Source organism: Protopterus annectens, chromosome 8.part1, assembly GCF_019279795.1.
Source record: "Protopterus annectens isolate FY-2018-M chromosome 8.part1, PAN1.0, whole genome shotgun sequence".
Taxonomy (NCBI): domain Eukaryota; kingdom Metazoa; phylum Chordata; order Ceratodontiformes; family Protopteridae; genus Protopterus; species Protopterus annectens.
Window position 1 is genome coordinate 512,420,315 of NC_056742.1, and position 19,650 is coordinate 512,439,964.

The window sequence follows — 19,650 nt, forward strand, 5'->3', positions numbered from 1 at the left end:
TAATATTCCAAAATGTGCACACTGATTGGCCAGCGTGCCCGTTGTAAATCCCACAATATACCAACGGAAAAAGGTCTGGTCGCCCGGACTTTTTTTCTTTGGTATAAAGTATCTGAAACCTTTTTTTTTTTTTTTTTTTTTTTTTTAATAAATAAAAAAAAAAGGAAAAAATGGAGCATCAGAGACTTTCTTTTCCCTGTTACTTCTGTTTCAAAGCATTGATGTACTGGGTATGTGTGGGAACACAAGTCCGATATGCACGCACAGTACATCAAAACAAGGAAGCAGTACACCACCATCAGTGGAAGAACAGTAATGCGCCGTTATACAAAGACATGGGGCCGGATTCACGAAGGCTTGCACGGAGTCTAAGAGTAGTGTAAGACTCCATGCAGCCTTCGCGATCCAGGAACAGCCCAAAGTCCGTGTAAGAGTCAAGCTAAAACGGATCTTACACGGAGTGGGCGTGGATAAGCTAATCACTTCACTTGCAGCCGAATAGCATGCAAATGAGGATGATTAGCGATCCAGGAAGCCCAGAACAGCCCGTGTAAGAGCCGTTTTAGCTGCAGAAATGTACTCAGTTGACAACTGAGTACGTTTCTGCAAAAACGGCAATGGAGCCATGTCAGCTCCAAATAAAGGGTGCATATGTGTCAGGCAGCATTCCAATGGCCAAATATGTGGCCATTGGCAAGGTAACCTGATGCAAATATATAAAAAATATAATTTTTTTTTCGGCGATTGCCGATGTTTAAACCCAGCGCAGCCCCACGCAAACGGGCTGAGCTGCATAGAACATAAAAACAAAGGATTTAAACCCACAAATGTGGGTTTTATGCAATACATGGAATGTCAATGCAGGGACCAGCAGACCAAAACCAACATGGCCACCGTGTAGTGGTTGCTAAGGGGGGAAGCTGAGTCTAAGAGATGTAACTAAGCATTAGTAGGCAATCTGATGCAAATGAGTGTAAGGATACTGAATTCCACTGTCACATAGCAAATGAGCACATTCTGAGTAGTGTAAGAGTTACAGAAGGGGGAGGAACAGAGTAGGAGATAGGTGACATCACAGGGGGGAATGGTAGAAAGAAATGCAGTTCATTGGAGGTTAGAGTTACATGACAGATGTCAGACAGATATCATGGAAAGAGGTGTGCCACTAGGTAAGCATGAGAAAGTCAAGAAATGGAAGGTGTACACTGTTGCCTACACCAAAGTTTCTTGCTGGATGTGTATGCGCACGTGTGCATGCCACGGCCGCAGTAAGGCAGTGTGCGCGCGTGTAAGGCAGACTGAGCATGTGGGAGCATGTTGGGAGATGTTTAACACCGTTTGCGTGGGCGTGCACGCATTTTAAACCGAATAAGCAGATTCTGAACTGTATAAGTATGTGTGCGCGCGTGTAAGCCACTGTGAGCGTGTTTCTGCTGGTTTGCACATGGTTCCTCCCTGAGGAAACAGAAAGGAAAAAGGAAGCAACAGATGTAGTAGGAAGTTAGCAGGGAATACTGCTGGAGCTAGCAGGTGAAAACAATTAGATGCAGGCAATTACACAGGCAGAATAGTAGCCCAGCCCAGCACTTAAAACACTGCAAACAGCAGTGCAGAATGTTTCTCTCAAGAGACACTGCAAGACAGGAGTAAGCTAATAGAAGTGAAAACTGAAAAAGCTTCACTCAGAGCAGAAATGTTAGGGGCTGCCATAGCTGTCATAATGAGACATAGGCGACTTGCTGAGGGTGGTGACAATGCAGATGGTGCCAGACAACCCACAGTGAGGAGACGGAGAAGAGTGTACAGGCCCAGGGTCACCTACCACGGGTTACATGAGCTGGAGATAGTAGAGCGCTATAGAGTGGACAGAGACCTCCTGCAGCAAATAGTGGAGCTGTGCAGGCCACACCTCACACACAGAACCAACAGAGGGGAACCCATCCCAGTGGAAACCAAGGTATGTGTTGGCCTATGAATACTAGCAACAGGTACCTTCCAGAGACCAACTGGTGATATGATGGGGATATCACAGGCATCAGCCTCCAGGGTACTGCACCAGTTCCTGGATGCCATGTCAGCACATGTCGGTGATCATGTATATTTCCCCAATGCCCGTGAGGTATTGGCCAGAAATATGCGTCTCTTCCAGCAAATAGCGGAATACCCTGAGGTACTGGGTGCAATAGACTGCACGCATACGCATCAAAGCACCAGCCGGTGAGCGGGGTAGGGCATACATCAACCACAAGGGCTTCCCCTCCATCAACTGCCAGGTCATGTGTGATGCCCAGGGCATAATAATGAATGTGTGTGCTGGCTGTCCTGGGAGCTACCATGATTCCCACATCTGGCATTCGACGCAGCTGTACCAGATATTTGCTAATGGGGACATCCCGCACGGACACCTAGTGGGGGATGCAGGTTATGCACTGGAGCCGTGGCTGATGACACCCATCAGAAATGCACACACACCTGAACAGGAACGCCATAATGAGGCACACGCACAAACACATAATGTAATAGAGCGTGTGTTTGGGCTGCTCAAGTCATGGTTCCAGTGTCTGGACACATCTGGTGGAGCCTTGCAGTACACACCAACTACATGTACCCAAATTGTCATGGTATGTGCTATGCTACATAATATGATCTTGCAAAACAGCTGCAGCAGGACCAGCATAGGGCCGGGCCAAACAGCCCCCCACCATTGCCAAGGCCATCACAGGCAGAGCGTGACTCGGAGGAGGAACAACCTGAGCCTGCCCCAGTAGGCAGAAGGAGGCGTGCCCAGTATGCCCTGGCCTTGGCAAAGAGGCAACGCATAGCACATACACTGGCTCAGTAGGAACCCTGGGAATGATACCTCTCTGACTCACTCATATAGTAACAGGGATGCCTAACATGACATAACCTGCTCTCAAACATGTACAGGGAAGTGTAATATGCGCATCCGACAGAGACAGCCCTGCAGCACCACCTGAGGCATGAATGCTATGTGTTAAGTAATGTAACACCATGTACTATATGCACACCTGAGGACCCTGACTAACATCCTACCCTCACCAAGCATCATGCCACAACATGACAATGAGGTGATCAAGTGCAACAATTGACTGAAGTATCGCAGTTAGTCAAAGGGGATCCAATGTGTGCCAGTCTGGGATGACATGCTGAGCATGACATGATGCACCACCTGCTAGGACTGGCGTGCACCTATCAGTGCAGGCCATATGGATACTGGCAAAGGCTGTTGTCACCCACAGTGTGCCCTGAATAGGTAAGGCTCAAAACACAAACCTATCTCCATAGGTATCAGAAGGGATAAGAATAAGATAAGGGATAAGTTGAAACAGCAAGATGCATGCAGTCTAAACTCACCCAGTATGGAGAATGTTGATATCTGCGCTGTAACAGAAAACTGAGGCAAGGCTCACAACAGCACCCTAACACTACCAGGTTACACCTCATACTGTGCTGTACATCCTCAAAACTTGGAACAAGCTACAAAAGGAGGGTGACTAGCAAGATTTGTCAAGGATAACCACACCCCCATGTCGGTACCACAACAAAAAGCAGCATGGACTAGCCATGCTCAAGTAACAATGGCTAAAACTGCCCCCCAGTTTATAGCCTGCTACAGACTACTGTCCCAACACCAGGAACTGCATCCGGACAATGCTGGAATACATGAATATATCAAGTCCTCCAAACCACATTATATTGGGTGACTGCAAATACCCAGACATAGACTGGGAGCATTATACTAGCTCCAACAGTGTAGGACAAAAGTTCATAGAATCCATAAACCAAAAGGCCCAGGAACAACGTACCACTCCCACAAGAGGGGTAAGCATACTGGATGTGATAATCAGCAACATGGGTACTGGATGGCAAGATGAGAAGTGTATTGCTCACTGGTAAAACCAGACCATAGAGTAATCACACTGGATATCCAAATCCTGACCACAGTCCCTGGCCAGAAAACCACAGTGGAAAACATGTGTTAAGCAATATTTGCACTCCTCCAAACTGATGTGGAATCCATTAAAGGTCCCGTGCAGGTGCAAAATATGGGCCACACCTCAGAACCTGTAATACAGCCATTCCATGAACACTGCCAGGAATGTTTGGATTATGCAGTCCTAAATTAAAACAAGACACAATGCCATACACGAGAAATCTGGCATGGTGGACACCAGCCATAACCAAACCATGCAAGAGAATGAGGAAGCTACTACATGATAGAGCAAACATAAACAATGAAGTAATCACTGATCAGTAGTATGGCAATAAAAGCTGTCCACACATACAATCCACTAAGGCCAGCCACAACAAGTGGAATCTGTGAATCCTGAGGCAATGTTACACCTGCCCCAAGTACACAGACAACCCCCAACTCCACCCAAGAAATACAAATATATGTGAGAGATGAAACCATCTATCCAAACTGGAGGCTGATCTCCCTCAACTCAGTACTCCCAAAACAAGTCAGGAGGAGAAGGTAACCACACACACCACAAACACAGTCCCACATAGACCTATTACAACTGCAAACCAAACACATAAACACAGAAAACATTCCCGGAGGCACAAATCACAAACACAGCACACCAACAGAGGCCTCTAAAGCAGACACCCAATCAAACAACCTCCAAACATAGCACATGCAACACATAGTTCACAAAGCTGGTGTGCCAAACAGTCACAGGCCAGAAGGAGAAACAACATGCCTGATACAGTTGTAATAGGTGACTCCATAGTCAGACACACTGCTGTCCCGCACACCAGACTGAACAAGGGAAAGGGTACAGTAAGCTGCCTGTAGGCTGCCACAATATGCCACATAACAGAAGTATGTAGGTCACTCCAAAGTAAGTAGAAATATGATGCAGTCATAGTCCATGCTGGTGTGAATGACCTGAGATGTACCACCCTAGACTACATGAAAAGAGACATAGATGAGCTATCTGATTATATAGTCCAGGCCGGTATGACATTCACCGTTTGCAGCATCCTACCCTTACCAAGAATAATGCCACAGTACAAACATGGAATGATCAGCCATAGCAAGTGGCACACTTACTGGTGTCATACCAAGGGGATCCAATGTCTGTCTGCTTGGGATGTCATGCTTGACAAGCCACGCAGCTGTTCTTGGGATGGCCTGCACCTGTTACCCCTGGGCGTCTGAATATTGGATAAGGCCTTTGCCACCTCCATAGAGCCTTTTGTAGGCAAGGCTGAAAAGACTGACCCACCACCCTAGAAAACATAAGTGGGAAGAAACATAAGGGAAATGCTGACCAATGCCAGATGTGTACACCCCAATATGCATGCTCCTGAGGCCATCCCCAGTATGGAGAATATTGATGTCTGTGCAGTGACAGAAACCTGCTGCAAGCCTCCTGACAGCACACCAGCACTACCAGGTTATACCACGTATCATGTGTCATGGCCCCAAAACCTGGAACAAAACAGAAAAGGAGGGTGAGTATCCATAGTCAGCACAGACACCCATATGTCCAGGTAACTGACAATGCACAAGGCATTGGAGTTCACCCATGTGCAACTAACTGTAGGCAAGACTGCTGTACAGTCTGTAGCATGCTACAGACCGCACTCTCACACACAATAACCCCACCCAGCCGTCCTGAAGACACTGGACAGTATGAATGTCCCACCAAGTACCAAACAAGGTACCACAAATTACCACATAGGTGGTAAACCATTATGTATGGAAGGAGTAACCAGGGACCTAGGGACACAAGTGGACAGTAACCTGTTATGTGACACCCACATTGCTAATGTGGCTAGGAAGACTGTCTACATTTGACACCGTATCAGGAAAGGATTCACATCTACGCCAACAGAGGTCATTGTGCCCCTATACTTTTCTCTAATCACACCCATAATCTAGCACAATGCCTCATATGGGATGTACCTTACCTGACACCTGCAGCAGTTAGAAAGACCTCAAAGGTACCTCACCAAGAGGATAAAGGGTCTCAAATATATGTCATATGCTGCCTGGCTGTAGACACCCCAGCTGAATGCAGTCACATACTGCCTACACAGAGGCATTGCATGCCTGTAGGAGGCCATGCCCAACACAGGAGTAATGGACATGCTCCATCCCAGAAAACTCAAATCCATCGGAGCTGTGAGAGTGAGAGATGTCAACCTCAACAAATAATGAAATAGGATGTGCTGGTGGGACAGATACATAATCCAGAGGCTCCCACACCCTGGACCAGAATCCCACTCCATGTTAGGCAGAGCCCTCACTGACACTCTTCAACAGGAATCTTGCCAAGTGGATGGATGATTGTAGAGTTACACTGGGGGTCTTCACTGTGTCATGTCCAGACAGAGGCACAGCAAAGCAAATCATAAATGGCCATAATATTCACATAGCAAGGGGTGGCAAAAGCCACACACACTCTGGCTAGGCTAACAAATGCCCTAGGGTGGATAGCCTAGTATGAACCTATGAACCTATGAAGATACAAATTGTACAGGACACTAAGGATAATCCCAAGGCTTTCACAACTGATGGTAGGAACCATGTTGGGAATTCACAGATATGCCCTGAATCACACAAATATCACAAACACACACACATATTGCCAACATACATCCTGACAGGTGCAGTGCAAACCCCGAATGCAGAATATCTATCCCAGCAGACTGCTGGCCCCCTGACATTGCAGATGCTGAGGCAACAGCCAACATCTACAAAGCAAAACACACAGCAGCAATGGTATGAGATGGTGTCCCGGGCTTAGTGCAACTTGGACTCCAAGATGACTGGAATGCCAAACCACACTACTGCTCAGTGTCAGCCTTACCACAGAATATGTACCCAAAGAGCAGTGTACAACAGTGGTCCTTCCCAACAAAGGTGTTGCCGGAATGGATACTGAAAACTACTACCCCAGAATCCTGAGAAGCTCGGTTTGCACAGCTATGGAAAAGATCAGCATGTACCACAGACATAAAGATATTGGGGACCTACTGACACCGGACCCAACCCAGTGTGGCTTTCTCAAGTGCAGATCCTGCCCCTAAACATGTTTGACTCAAATGAAACAGTCATCAAGGTCATTGATGAGGGCAATGTGGTCCACACAGTGTAGCTGGACCTTGCAAAGGCTTCTATACAATACCCTACGTGTTCATTATAGATAGGCTCACCAGCTTAAATATAAACCCACATGTCAGTAGAGGGGTTGCAAACCAGACCAAGGACAGAACAGACATGGTCAGACATGCTGCAGCCATGTCAGACCACAAACCAGATATAACTGGCATCCCACAAGGCTTTGTCCTGGGATCTCCCTTGTCTGGTATATATGTCCCATAGGTACAGGCAAACATGGAAGGACTGTGTCCGAACATGTTTGCAGAGGACTACAAACTGCTCACCACATATGATCCACCAGCTGACACAAGCATCCCACAAAAGGGCCACATAGAAACAGACAACTGGTGCCATAGCCATGTCAGCAAGCTAATTGCAGAAACGTGTATAGTCAACCCCCATGGATATACAGTAAGTGCCCACCAATTACCGCATAGGTGTTAACCCATTATGTAGTTAACATGTAATGAGAGACCTGGGGACACAAGGTGATAGATATCCTGCATTGGACAAACATGTGCTGTAGTGTTTACAGAAACATACCATATACCCACTTAATCATGAAGGCTGTCAGATCTAGATAAGGGGAGGTCATTGTGGCTCTGCAGTCATCCTCCATCAGCGGTACAATTGACTACAATAGCCCCTGTGGGATGTACCTCAGCAGACACCTCCATCAACCGTAAAGTCCCCAACAGTACCTCATCAGGAGTATCAAAGAGCTTGCACAGATGTCATGTGTTGCCTGTGTTGCTGGCATCAATAAACATGCTGCACCGTGTACAATCTGAATGGCAGTGAGCTATGCACATGAGAGACCTGAACCCCAGCACTGACTTACATAGGACAAGCTGTACTGCATGATCCATAACACAGAAGCCACCCCCACCCATGAGTGAGCCTCCAGCACAGGCTACCCACAGTTGTTACAGATTGCAGGAGGTGGCACAGTTTCATCATATGCACAGGGTGTGAACTTGGTATGCCTGAGTCAGCCACCGCTACCACCAATTGACATGTATGTGTATGTGTGTTGGTGAGGAACAGCAGTAGAAGGTGGGGCAATGTTGATGCAGTGTGTGCGTGTATGCGGTAGCCCTAGGTGTTGTCAATTTGCATGTGTGTATGGATGCACACAGTTCCACCTCATGGCTGCCATATACTGGTGTTTGTGGACAGCCACAGACTGTACCTGCCAGGTCATACAGATCAGTGTCTCTGGCCACGGACACGGTACCTGTGCCTTGCAGGTGCTACGGACCGTATCCGTACCAACCCAGACTGGGTACTGTCATTAGAAGCAGGTGTTCATTGACTGGACACAGATCCCTGTCGGGCCTGGCCAGAGCCACGTGCATGTGGTCTCCTGGGGTGGTCTGATGACAGCACAGACCCAGCATTGCTGGGGCTGTTGCTGGCACTACGGGGGCGGCCGCGGCCCTGTTGTCATCCGCGATGACTGCCAGCTGCTGCTGTTGCTGGCATACGGCCACGTCGACGCCTCAACCGCCCACCATCACCCTGGCTCATGGACATGTAGTTGTGGAACCGGTCTAATATGTCCCCACAACGTCTGTCTATGACATCGGTGAAATCACGGATGGCAGCCGCAATGTCACGCATACTGTCAGTCATGGCTGTGCGACATGCTGTCAGCTCCCTCAGACCCTGTCTGGTGTACTGTTCCATACGTGACTGTGCCTGCATGACAGTCCGAAACATAGCTGAGGTTGTAAGACCTCTGTGGGCACGTCTGACAGGGGCAGTACACCCATGGATGCTGCCACGAGAACCCCTGGACATCTGTCTGTGTGGTATCATCTCTGGGCCATGCCCATGGCTGCTGTGTGGGGAGGCATGTGCCACAGATACCACATTACCCTGGTTAATGCCCACTGTATGCTGTCCATCACCTTGGGACAATGGTGACAAAGGGTGTATTGGCAGGATAACTGTGCGCATTGATGGGGTCGACAGCTGTGTACTGTCAATCGGCTGACCAATGGCGGACCCTGGCATACCTTCCTGTGCCATTACACAGATGTCATCATTATCAGTACCCACGGCACCTGACTCAGGTTCCCTGCTACATGACACCAGAGCAGCAACAGAACCTGTGGGAGGGAAACAGGAAACACAGTTTACAATGTCTACACATTTCCAGCGATGCACACATGCACACATGCACAGGTGCACACATGCACACATGCACACATGCACACATGCACAGGTGCACACATGCACAGGTGCACACATGCACACATGCACACATGCACAGGTGCACACATGCACACATGCACACATGCACACATGCACACATGCACAGGTGCACACATGCACACATGTCTAGGTGCATAGGTGCACACATGCACACATGCACAGGTGCACACATGCACACATGCACAGGTGCACACATGCACACATGCACACATGCACAGGTGCACACATGCACACATGCACACATGCACACATGCACACAGTTTCACACAATTGTACAGTACTCAGTATGCGTGATATCAACACATAGATACAGACACACCTACATGCATACAAAGAGCACTACTAAGTGAGCCAAATAGTACTATTACTATTAACACTATTACAGGAATTGTTAATACACACTCACCAGCATGGATAGGCTGCATTGCTGTTATACCAGAGGGTCCTGCAGACGTGAAGAAACTAATGCCAGTGGGCACAACTGTGCCATTGTTACTGAGTATGATACAGGTCAGTAGTACAACAGTCGCCTTTCACAGGTCAGCTGCTAATATTGAGGATATCACACTTGCACATTAAATACTATGGTGACAGCTACAAACCAAGGACACACCCCACACATGCATTAACTACCAGTGTACACAACAGTCAACTATACATATGGCATATTACCTGCACGCTCACTGTCTTGCTGCTGTGTGGCTCCAGCCTCCATCATAATGCATGTCTGCTGCTGTTGTTGTTGCTGGCAGACTGGAGCCACTACACTCATGAGTAGTCCCTCCAGTCTGGTGAGTGGGGGATGTGTAGCCACCCCACCACCTGTGGCGACCTGTTGCCTGTGGATATCCGATGCACGCTGACGGACATGTCTGATTAAATCACTGCAGTGATGTCGTACCTGCTCATATGTCCTATTATGCGTGCCTATGTCATTTACCCGACGGACAAGGTCTTGCCACAGTGCAGCCCTCTCCTGCTGATCCTGGCTGGTGCGGGAAAAGAGTATTGCATAATCCCGCACCAGGCTCTGGTGTATCTCCTCATCCTCAGCTGTGGAGTAGGTGGGATTCCGCGGGTGGGCCATGTACCTGAGAAAGAAAATAACCTGGTATCAGCAATATATGTCAGCAGAATTTGGCACACATACTACACATGCTACTCGACTGTTATGATACAACATATCTCACATATGTAGCATCTGTCTGTCTATTGGTGGATACACATGTAGATGGCCAGGTATCGGTGCTCAGCCAGCAACTGTACAACAGTACCTGGCAGACTCCATACGACATACTACCAAACCCCAGCAGTCAGAACACTGATTCAGGTCAAGAGCACCTCCTCACTCTGGGGGTTTGTATCTAGGTACTGTATGGCCTAAATCGTCAACTACTGTGAGCTGACCACACACTGATTGCCCTGGATATACATATCCCACCTCCACCACCAGCACAAATGACTATAGTGCATAACATTACAGATACAAACTCTACACTTTGTAACAGTGATATGGTATCCTTTCAGCCCACTGGGCCAGTGGCAGATACAACCCACAATGCAGACCCCTACACAATTGCTTTCTACAGACATCTCCGAGAATGCATGGATCATGCAATCCCATATATGACCAAGACACTCTCCACAAAGGGACAGCATCCTGTCCAGTTGACCCCAGCCATAGACAGATTGTATTACAGAAGATGGAAGCTACTGCAAGACAGAGCATAATTCACTAAAGGGAGAGCATGTCTGAGCAGCACTGGTAAGGATCTATTTTCCATCATACAAAATGCATGGGCAACTTTGAGAAGGAAATCAAGAGTGACACTACAGATGACCAGACGGCCTTCTTCAGTTATGTTAGCAACCTGGTCAGGAGCCATCCTCTATGCCCATAGGTAGTACACAACAACACATGTTTCACTGATACCACAGATATCGACAACATTGTGGCAGACAGGTTCAGTGCAGGTGTCAGCCCGCCCTCTCCCCCGAAATAAGGCATAGTTATCCCAGCTGACTGTAACCTCCCTGTCATCACAGATGTCCAGGTGAGAGACACCCGCAGGACAGCAGAATACACAACATGGATGGGACCTGATGGTATCCCCAGTTGCATGCTACATAAACTCTGACAGGAGCTAAACACACATATAGAAGTGCTATGTAACACTAGCCTGACTACAGGATATGTACCTGTACACTGGCGCACAGCAGCAGTGGTTCCACTCCACAAAGGAGGCATCTCAACATACCAATACAATACAACACAATACATTACATTACAATACAATACTATACAATATGCTTTTTCCCCTGGGTCTACAGCAGCGTACTGTTCTGCTACCCTGACCATTGTGACACATGTGGTGTGATGGTACCTGCTGTTGTCACACAGTTACACAGGGTGACTCATATGGCATATTACCTATCTGGCTAACATTCAGCAGGGGTATGTGTGACATGTACTCATGGGGAGTCTTGCTTCTTAACACTGTGTGGTTTATTGCAGGGTATGTCTTATCTGTGGGTAGGAACTCTTACCTCCACATGTGCACTCTATTGCAGTGGCATGGACGACACACAGCAGACATTTAGGTTGTGGATGGTGTGAGGTGTTACTATGGTTGTTGGACATCTGTCATGGGTGTGACTTCCATATGTAAATCCGGGAGTGGTAACCTCTATGTGGGTGGCATATGTGTACTCTGTGGTGTTGTCAGTCACTGTGCATTGGTAATGTGTTTGAGTGCATTGTCACAGTGTTGTACATGTCACTGTGTCCTTCTCCATATCTGTAGCTGTCATGTGAGGTCCATACCATGGCATCCATTATGTGGTGTGGAGGGGTACACCGACCTACATGTCCATAGCTGGCACACCATGTCCACTGACACATACCATGTGCAGGTATTCCAGGGATAGTGTGCCACTGTGAATATCATTGGGGCCACTATTGTACACATTCATGACCCTGTTCACCCCTGACACATGTAGTGGTGGGCAGCCAATCACATATCTGGTGGTTACTGGTGTAGGTGATCTGGAATGTGGTATGGTACTCTGGATTTGACACTGGTGTTCACTCCATGCCTTTGTCACCAGGCACCTGTTGCAATACATATGTACACATGTGCCTCACTCAGACTGTATATACATCTCTCTCTCTCTCTATATATATATATATATATATATATATATATATATATGTATATAGATATATCTATATGTATATATATATATATATATATATATATATATATATATATATATATATATATATACATATACACATATATATATTGGTGTACATATATTGCTATAGATGTGGAGGGGCACACAGAGGGGGTGTGAGTGACAGAGGGGGTGGGACAGGCTGTGTTTTATATATATATATATATATATATATATATATATATATATATATATATATATATGTCCGTATACATATACACATATATATATTGGTGTACATATATTGCTATAGATGTGGAGGGGGGGGCACAGAGGGGGTGTGAGTGACAGAGGGACTGGGACAGGCTGTGTTGCAAGTCGTCATATACAGTCATACCTGTAGGTAGTCAGATCAGTCTGTCTATGTATATGTATCTACATATATCTATATCTGTATGTGTGCATTACATAGATATGTTTGTACAATATTCTATCTACATCTGTCTATGTATTCCTACATCTCTCTCTCTATGTATGTATACATATATGCATATCATATATATATATATATATATATATATATATATATATATATATATATACATATATACACATACAGATGTTGACATACATACATACGTATCCATATGTTAGACAGGTATATCAACATATTTGTCTACCATACTGTATACACACACTAACATACTGCTAAACATACACAACTGTGTAACCTACTTTGTACATGGCACTACAACCTACAATCAAACAACATTGATATGTGCACATAGATGCTCTCACATACAAATGTATGTACAGCCTTCACTGATAGTTGCTGTATGTCCCCTGCCCTTTACACATCTTCATATACATATGGATACAGACCAATGACACATATGGAGGGTTCACAGTATGTAGACCTTTATAGTATTACTTTACATTGCCTGTGTTTGTCACAGCTGCTTGTGTTGCTGTCTGGTTCTCTGTCCTGCTGCTCCACTTCCCAGTTGTCAGCTTTCAGGTAGCTGTTGCTGAACAATTTGTTTCTGTCTGCTTAATTGCAGTTTTCTCTGTCTCTGTCTCTGTCTCTCTCTCTCTCTCTCTCTGTCTGTCTCTCACGTCCTTCTCAGGGTGCAATGAAAGTATTGCATGCGTGGACATGGAGTACAGCATACATTTGTAGGTATCTGCATATGCCCATGTGATGGCCTCTGCACCAATTGTTAGCCAGCATTTGCTAATTGCATGCAGCCAGTTGTGTACTGATTGCAGTTCTCACTGTGATTTCAGAACAGTGCTATAAAAAGGTGTGTGGGATAGGCGTAGCCCTTTCAGATGTTAAGGGCAGGGACCATGCTGTTATGCTGTGGACAATGTTCTGTGAGTGTAAAGGTTGGTATCTCTCTCATATTTCCAGGTGTGTTGTAGATTAACATTCCTCCATTCATTTCTCCAGTTTCCTGTACTAATCTGTGTGTGTACACAGACACCTACAACTACTACTACTGTTAATGTGTGTGTGTGTGTGTGTGTGTGTGTGTGTGTGTGTGTGTGTGTGTGTGTGTGTGTGTGTGTGTGTGCTTTCCTTTCACTTTTGCTTGCACTCTGTTGCTAAGGCTTCAATAGTTGCCCTTTACAGTCACTACTTGTATGCCTGCTAGGTGTCTTGACTGTAGTGTGCTGCTGTAGCTTTCCTATTTTCCATGTACATTCACACCTTGGAATGCTTGCTATATCTGCTAGGGTGTTACAGCATGCAGTGTGGTCTGGCCATGGTGTGGGCCTTGACATCTATTAGGGTATTTGAGTATGCTGCTGAGCAGGCCCCAGAGACTTTCAGGTTCATCTGTTATGTGCCTCATGCAATGGTACATATCAGTGGGGTACACCCATTAAAATGTCTGGTATGCTGCAGTTGTGACTGTGGGTTAGCATGAGCATATGTATTACTACACTTTTTCTGCCATGCAAGTGGTGAATACTTTCCGGACTCCATAGTTACCATTGCATGTGTTACACCTTTCTGCCTACTGTTTGCACATTTCACATGGGGTCTGTGGGGCATCCCTGTAGGTCATTCACTGTTGCTATGTCTAGGTTCTTAACTATTCAAATATGGTGGTGTCGGACCCGTCATGTGTACAGATATTTGCAGGTTGTCCACATTTCTGCCTTATATTTTGGTCAATATCCCATGCACACCTTTTTCTGGCACATCACTCTGGGCTCAGGTCAGACTATGGTGACAAACATTGAAGTTCCAGACTGCATACCCTTCCAAACATCCCACAAAGTGTAGACCCTGTTAGTTTCTGAACTGTCTGTGTTTGTTGTAACATTATTTGTAATGTGTCCCTGGTTTTGGGCCTTTGCTCCACATATTTTATTACTTGGTCCATATGTGTTCCTGTAAGAGGTTGTGGGGTATGGGCAGTGCTTATCCTGCTGTGAGTATGTGTGTGTCTTGCAAGGTGCTATAGTGACATTATTACCTACTAGCTTCCAACTAGCATGGCTGTTTCTGTTCACACACTACTATTATGGAAATCCAGTAGTTTTGATAGTAATTCTAAATGTCACGCTTTGTGTACTACACATCTATATTCCCTTTACATTCATTCCTACTATTACATGATATATTTACTTTAGCACAATGTTCTTGTATAAGAGTCATGGCTTAGTGGTAAGTCATGCAGACTACAGTTGCCAAGGTCCTGGGTTCATGACTCACAGTGGGATTTTATTTTGCTTTTGAACTGAGTACAAGACCTGTCAATCAAAGTGACTAAGGCACTTTTAAGCAGTTGTAACCGGCTAGCGCTGGTTTGCTGAGCTCACGCGCACTGGCGGTTAGCTCCAAGCAAACAAGCGACACCCGATTACAACCACTTACGTGCTTACTCTTGCGACACCCGCTATTTTCTTTGAAAGAAAAGAAAATGGGGAGACAGGAAAGTGGTGAAAAAGGGGTCACAAAGAGGGTAAGACAGTAGGAAAACAAGCTTGGGATGTGCAGGAGGGATGTAGGTAAGGCCCATAGCTGCCCATTTCTTCATCAGCAACAGCTGTGCATATGTATGGAATTTGGTGTGACATTTGAAACCTTCCACCCCTGAGAGAGGTGTCAGGACAACAATAATACTTGTTGTACAGCCAATTGGAATTGATAGGTTCCATGTCCAGTAGACATGTGTGCAGAATGGGCAGCTATGTATGGGGCGTAATTTTTTTGTGGGTACAGAGTGCCCTTTTTTTTTTTTTTTTTCAGGTGAGAGTGGTATGTCAGGTGAAGGTAGTCGGTACAGCTGGGGAGGTAGGTTGGGTAGGTAAACAGACAAGACAAACAAGATGCATACAGGGGCAGTGTATGACATGTGTGGGGGGATTACACAATTGACGGGACGGAGGTTTGGATATCCAGAGCCCATGAGCCCACAGATGGCAACAGTGGAACTGATATCCCCACCCATAGGCAGTTGCCACTGTTCCTTCACTGCCCAGGATGGGGCTGTGCTGGGGGCTGTGTAGGCAGGGCAACAGGCATGCCCGTTAGTTGCGCCACCCGTGCCTCGAGCTGGAGTAGGGGCTCAAGGACAGAGTCCCGAATCTCCCTACGCACCACAGTCCGGACACTACGGAGGGTGAGTGGTGGATCTCCTCTGGCCACACTTGCAGAGGGGGGACGAGCCCCATCCCCTGCAGCGCTTCCACCCACAGGTGGCACAGGGCCACCGGAGGAGGGTCCGGACTCGGCACTAGTGCCAGGTGCACTCACCAGCTGAGGTGGGAGAGGTGGGTCCGCTGGAACCCGCCTTCCCTGTCATACTGTGTTTTGCATTATGTCATGACAGTTTGGGTTAGTGACATATAATACCATTCACAATTAGTTGTAACAGCATGCATTAGTATTCCCATTAACCAGACACCCAGATATTCACACCATTGAACAGCGTGCATAACACATGCATAATTTGAACAGAAATACACAGTCCAACAACATGCAGGGTTAATTGATGGCAACAGGCCATCAGGTGTGGATGTATGAACAGGGCAGATGCATCAACAGACATGCAAATATATATGACCCAACAGGACAAACGTCCAGGGGTGTTAATTGTGATTGCACATACCATTTTCACGTGGAATGGGTTATATGTAGTTATAGGGTGGGGTGAAGAAAGTAATATTAACACCTTCGAATAACAATACATATGCTGTACATTTCTAATAGCTACAGTTATATACACACTACTGTTCTAACTACAGTTTTCTATATGGTAACTATTTCAACTTGGTGATAGGACTGTTAATGCAACATCAATGTACATTTTATGGTTCTTCATACACATTCATATCTAGCTTTGTTCAGCTACATCAGGGCTACATTTGCTTTATATAGCTGTAGACAAGTGTGGATGTTTGGTATATCAGACAAACATCCTATCTGCATATTGCAGACTGAGAGCAACATATCCTGATTTTGGGATACACATTCCAGATGCAGCAACACTTTGAACAGATTTTGCTGTTTGGTTTGGAATATCACATGCATTTCATTCTGTCTTGACTGCAGTATACTTTATTCAGGGGTTATTACTACTGTATTGCTGGATTCATGGCACTTTCTCACACTCTCTCACTTGCTTTCATTTTACTATTCAGGATGGTACTTCTAGGCTTTATTGACATGTTTTAACAGTACTTATTACAATCCATTCCAGCAGTCTCACTTCTGTCATGTTTCAGTATTTCCACAGGGATATATTTCACACATGTGATTTCATCATCTTCTGCAGCTATACTTTTCAGCCTGCTGCAGGTTGTGTACTATTTTCTTACAGGCAGGGCATGTTTATTTCAGAATATATGTCAGACAGTTTCATGTTTAGGTTAAACTTACAGGCTGAAAACTCTTGTAATCAAGCAATACTTGCATACACTTTCACACTGTTACTTGCAGATTTTATTCCTTACTGACTACACTGCACTCTTTTGCTGACTGTCATACTTTTATATTTCTTTACAGTTACTGGTAGTGGATTACTGACCTGCCTGGTGGCGCAACCGCACCAGCCTATCACCATAGGCTCTGCGGTTTGCAGAACGGACACCTGCAGCTGTAATATAAATGAAGCAATATTGGAATACACATCTCCATAATATCAGCTAGTTTAATTTTTTACATACATAATTAAATGTTACTTACTCAGTGGTGGGGCATTGGGTGATTGCCAGGCCTCCTGGATCCAAAGGTTCAGTTGGTCCTGCTTGCGTCTCTTCAGGTCCGCATGGTGGTGACGAACCTGCTCAACAGTCCTTGGAATCCCTGTGGCACTGGTGAGATCATGAGCCAACTGGTCCCACGCCTCAGCCCTGTATGCTCCCCAGAGGACCTGGCCCTGCATGAGTTGGGCCTCATGATTGTGGACTAGAAGCCAGGCCATGTACCTGGACTCCTCAACACCCCACCTCTGTGCTCGAAAGCGACTACCCTCTCCTACTCCTGACATTCTGCCTGCAGGTCTGTTCTACAATTGTTTATGCTGTGTATTCCCGCCTATGGGGCTTATATAGTCCGTTTTTCCCGCACATATCTGTGATTGGCCATTTTGGAATTGTATCAACTTCAGTAAACCTGCATTGTCATGCTGTAGTTTGTATTCATTCCTATATATTAGCTATTATTGCATTTACAGGTACTGCTGTCGTGGCTTGGTGGTTCTGTACCTTGACTTTGGTGTATAGTATCCTGTGTTCGAATCTGGCCACTGCTTTTTATTTTTCATGACTGTCTAGACATGCTGAGGGGTGTGTCTGTGTAAAGGCAGTTTTGATACGGCTTGCTCAACGTTGCCCGTCGGTTAGCTTGTTTGCGCGGTGAGCAGCTCCGCGCAAACGGGGTAAGCTGCTTTAAGCCTCATTTGGCTATCGGCACGCATATTACGCTCAGCTCAGCTAGGGGCACATAGATTTAACGTGTTAAACCACTGCTCAGCTACGGGCACTCATTTTGCACCAGTTAGACCACTGCTCATCTACGGGCACATGCACTCACTCTGTTAAACTGTAGCTCAGCTATGAGCACATCTGACATGTTTTCTTCTTTTCTTACCTCACATGTCTGCAATATAAATGGGCTATTTCATTACATTTTACATGAATTGTGGTTTTATGTGTACATATTTGTCAGGGACTTGTTTCCTGCTTATTTTGCAAAAAATAAAAAAAAGGTGTTGTGGGGGCTCGAACCATGAATGCCTGCTCTTCAGCCAACATCTCTACCACTACGCTATTGCTTCCTGGCTTATTTTGCATATTTAGTTCTTATATGCTTTCCCACTGACTGCTAACTGTAGCTGCGCTTACGGACGCGCCAGCAAACGAGCACACTCACGGTTAAACATCTTTACAATTTAAAAAAAATATAACATGTTCATTTATTTATCTTTTATGTTTATAGTCTGTGGGGGCATGTGTTGTGTTGTGTTTGTTCACATTTCCGTGGACTCTGTTGTGGGTGTTTACTTTGGGCACTTTTACACTTTTGGGGGCGTGTCCGCTTGCAGGGCTCGGCCTACGGACACGCCCCTACTGTCTTACACGGACCGTGTTAGACTTAGGTGTGATTCAGCATGCTCTCATGAATATGCAAAGCATGCTGACATCACTCCGTTTAACTGCAGCCTCCGTGTAAGAGTTATAACTCTTACACGGAAGCTTCGTGAATCCTGGGAATTATGTAAGAAAAGCAAGTATATTTTTTCTTAAATACTGTCATTGTATAATAGCAATAACTGACTCCCTGGTTGTGGTATACTGAAATTTACCCATTGTTGGCTTTATTTAATCACTCGGCCTTTGCCCTCATGATTAAACCATGCCAACCATGGGTAAATCTTCAATATACCACACCACGTCATCGGTTATTGCTTAATTAGAATTGGTATATTTTAACAGTGGTGTCAGACTTAAGATGTGACATACTCTAGTTTACCTTTAAAAGGGTATAAAACTTAAAATAATTATGCTTTAAGAGAAAATAATATTATAAGAAATATACATAAATATTTAGTGACACAGTCTACCATTCATTGTTATAGTTCTCAGTTTTATAAATA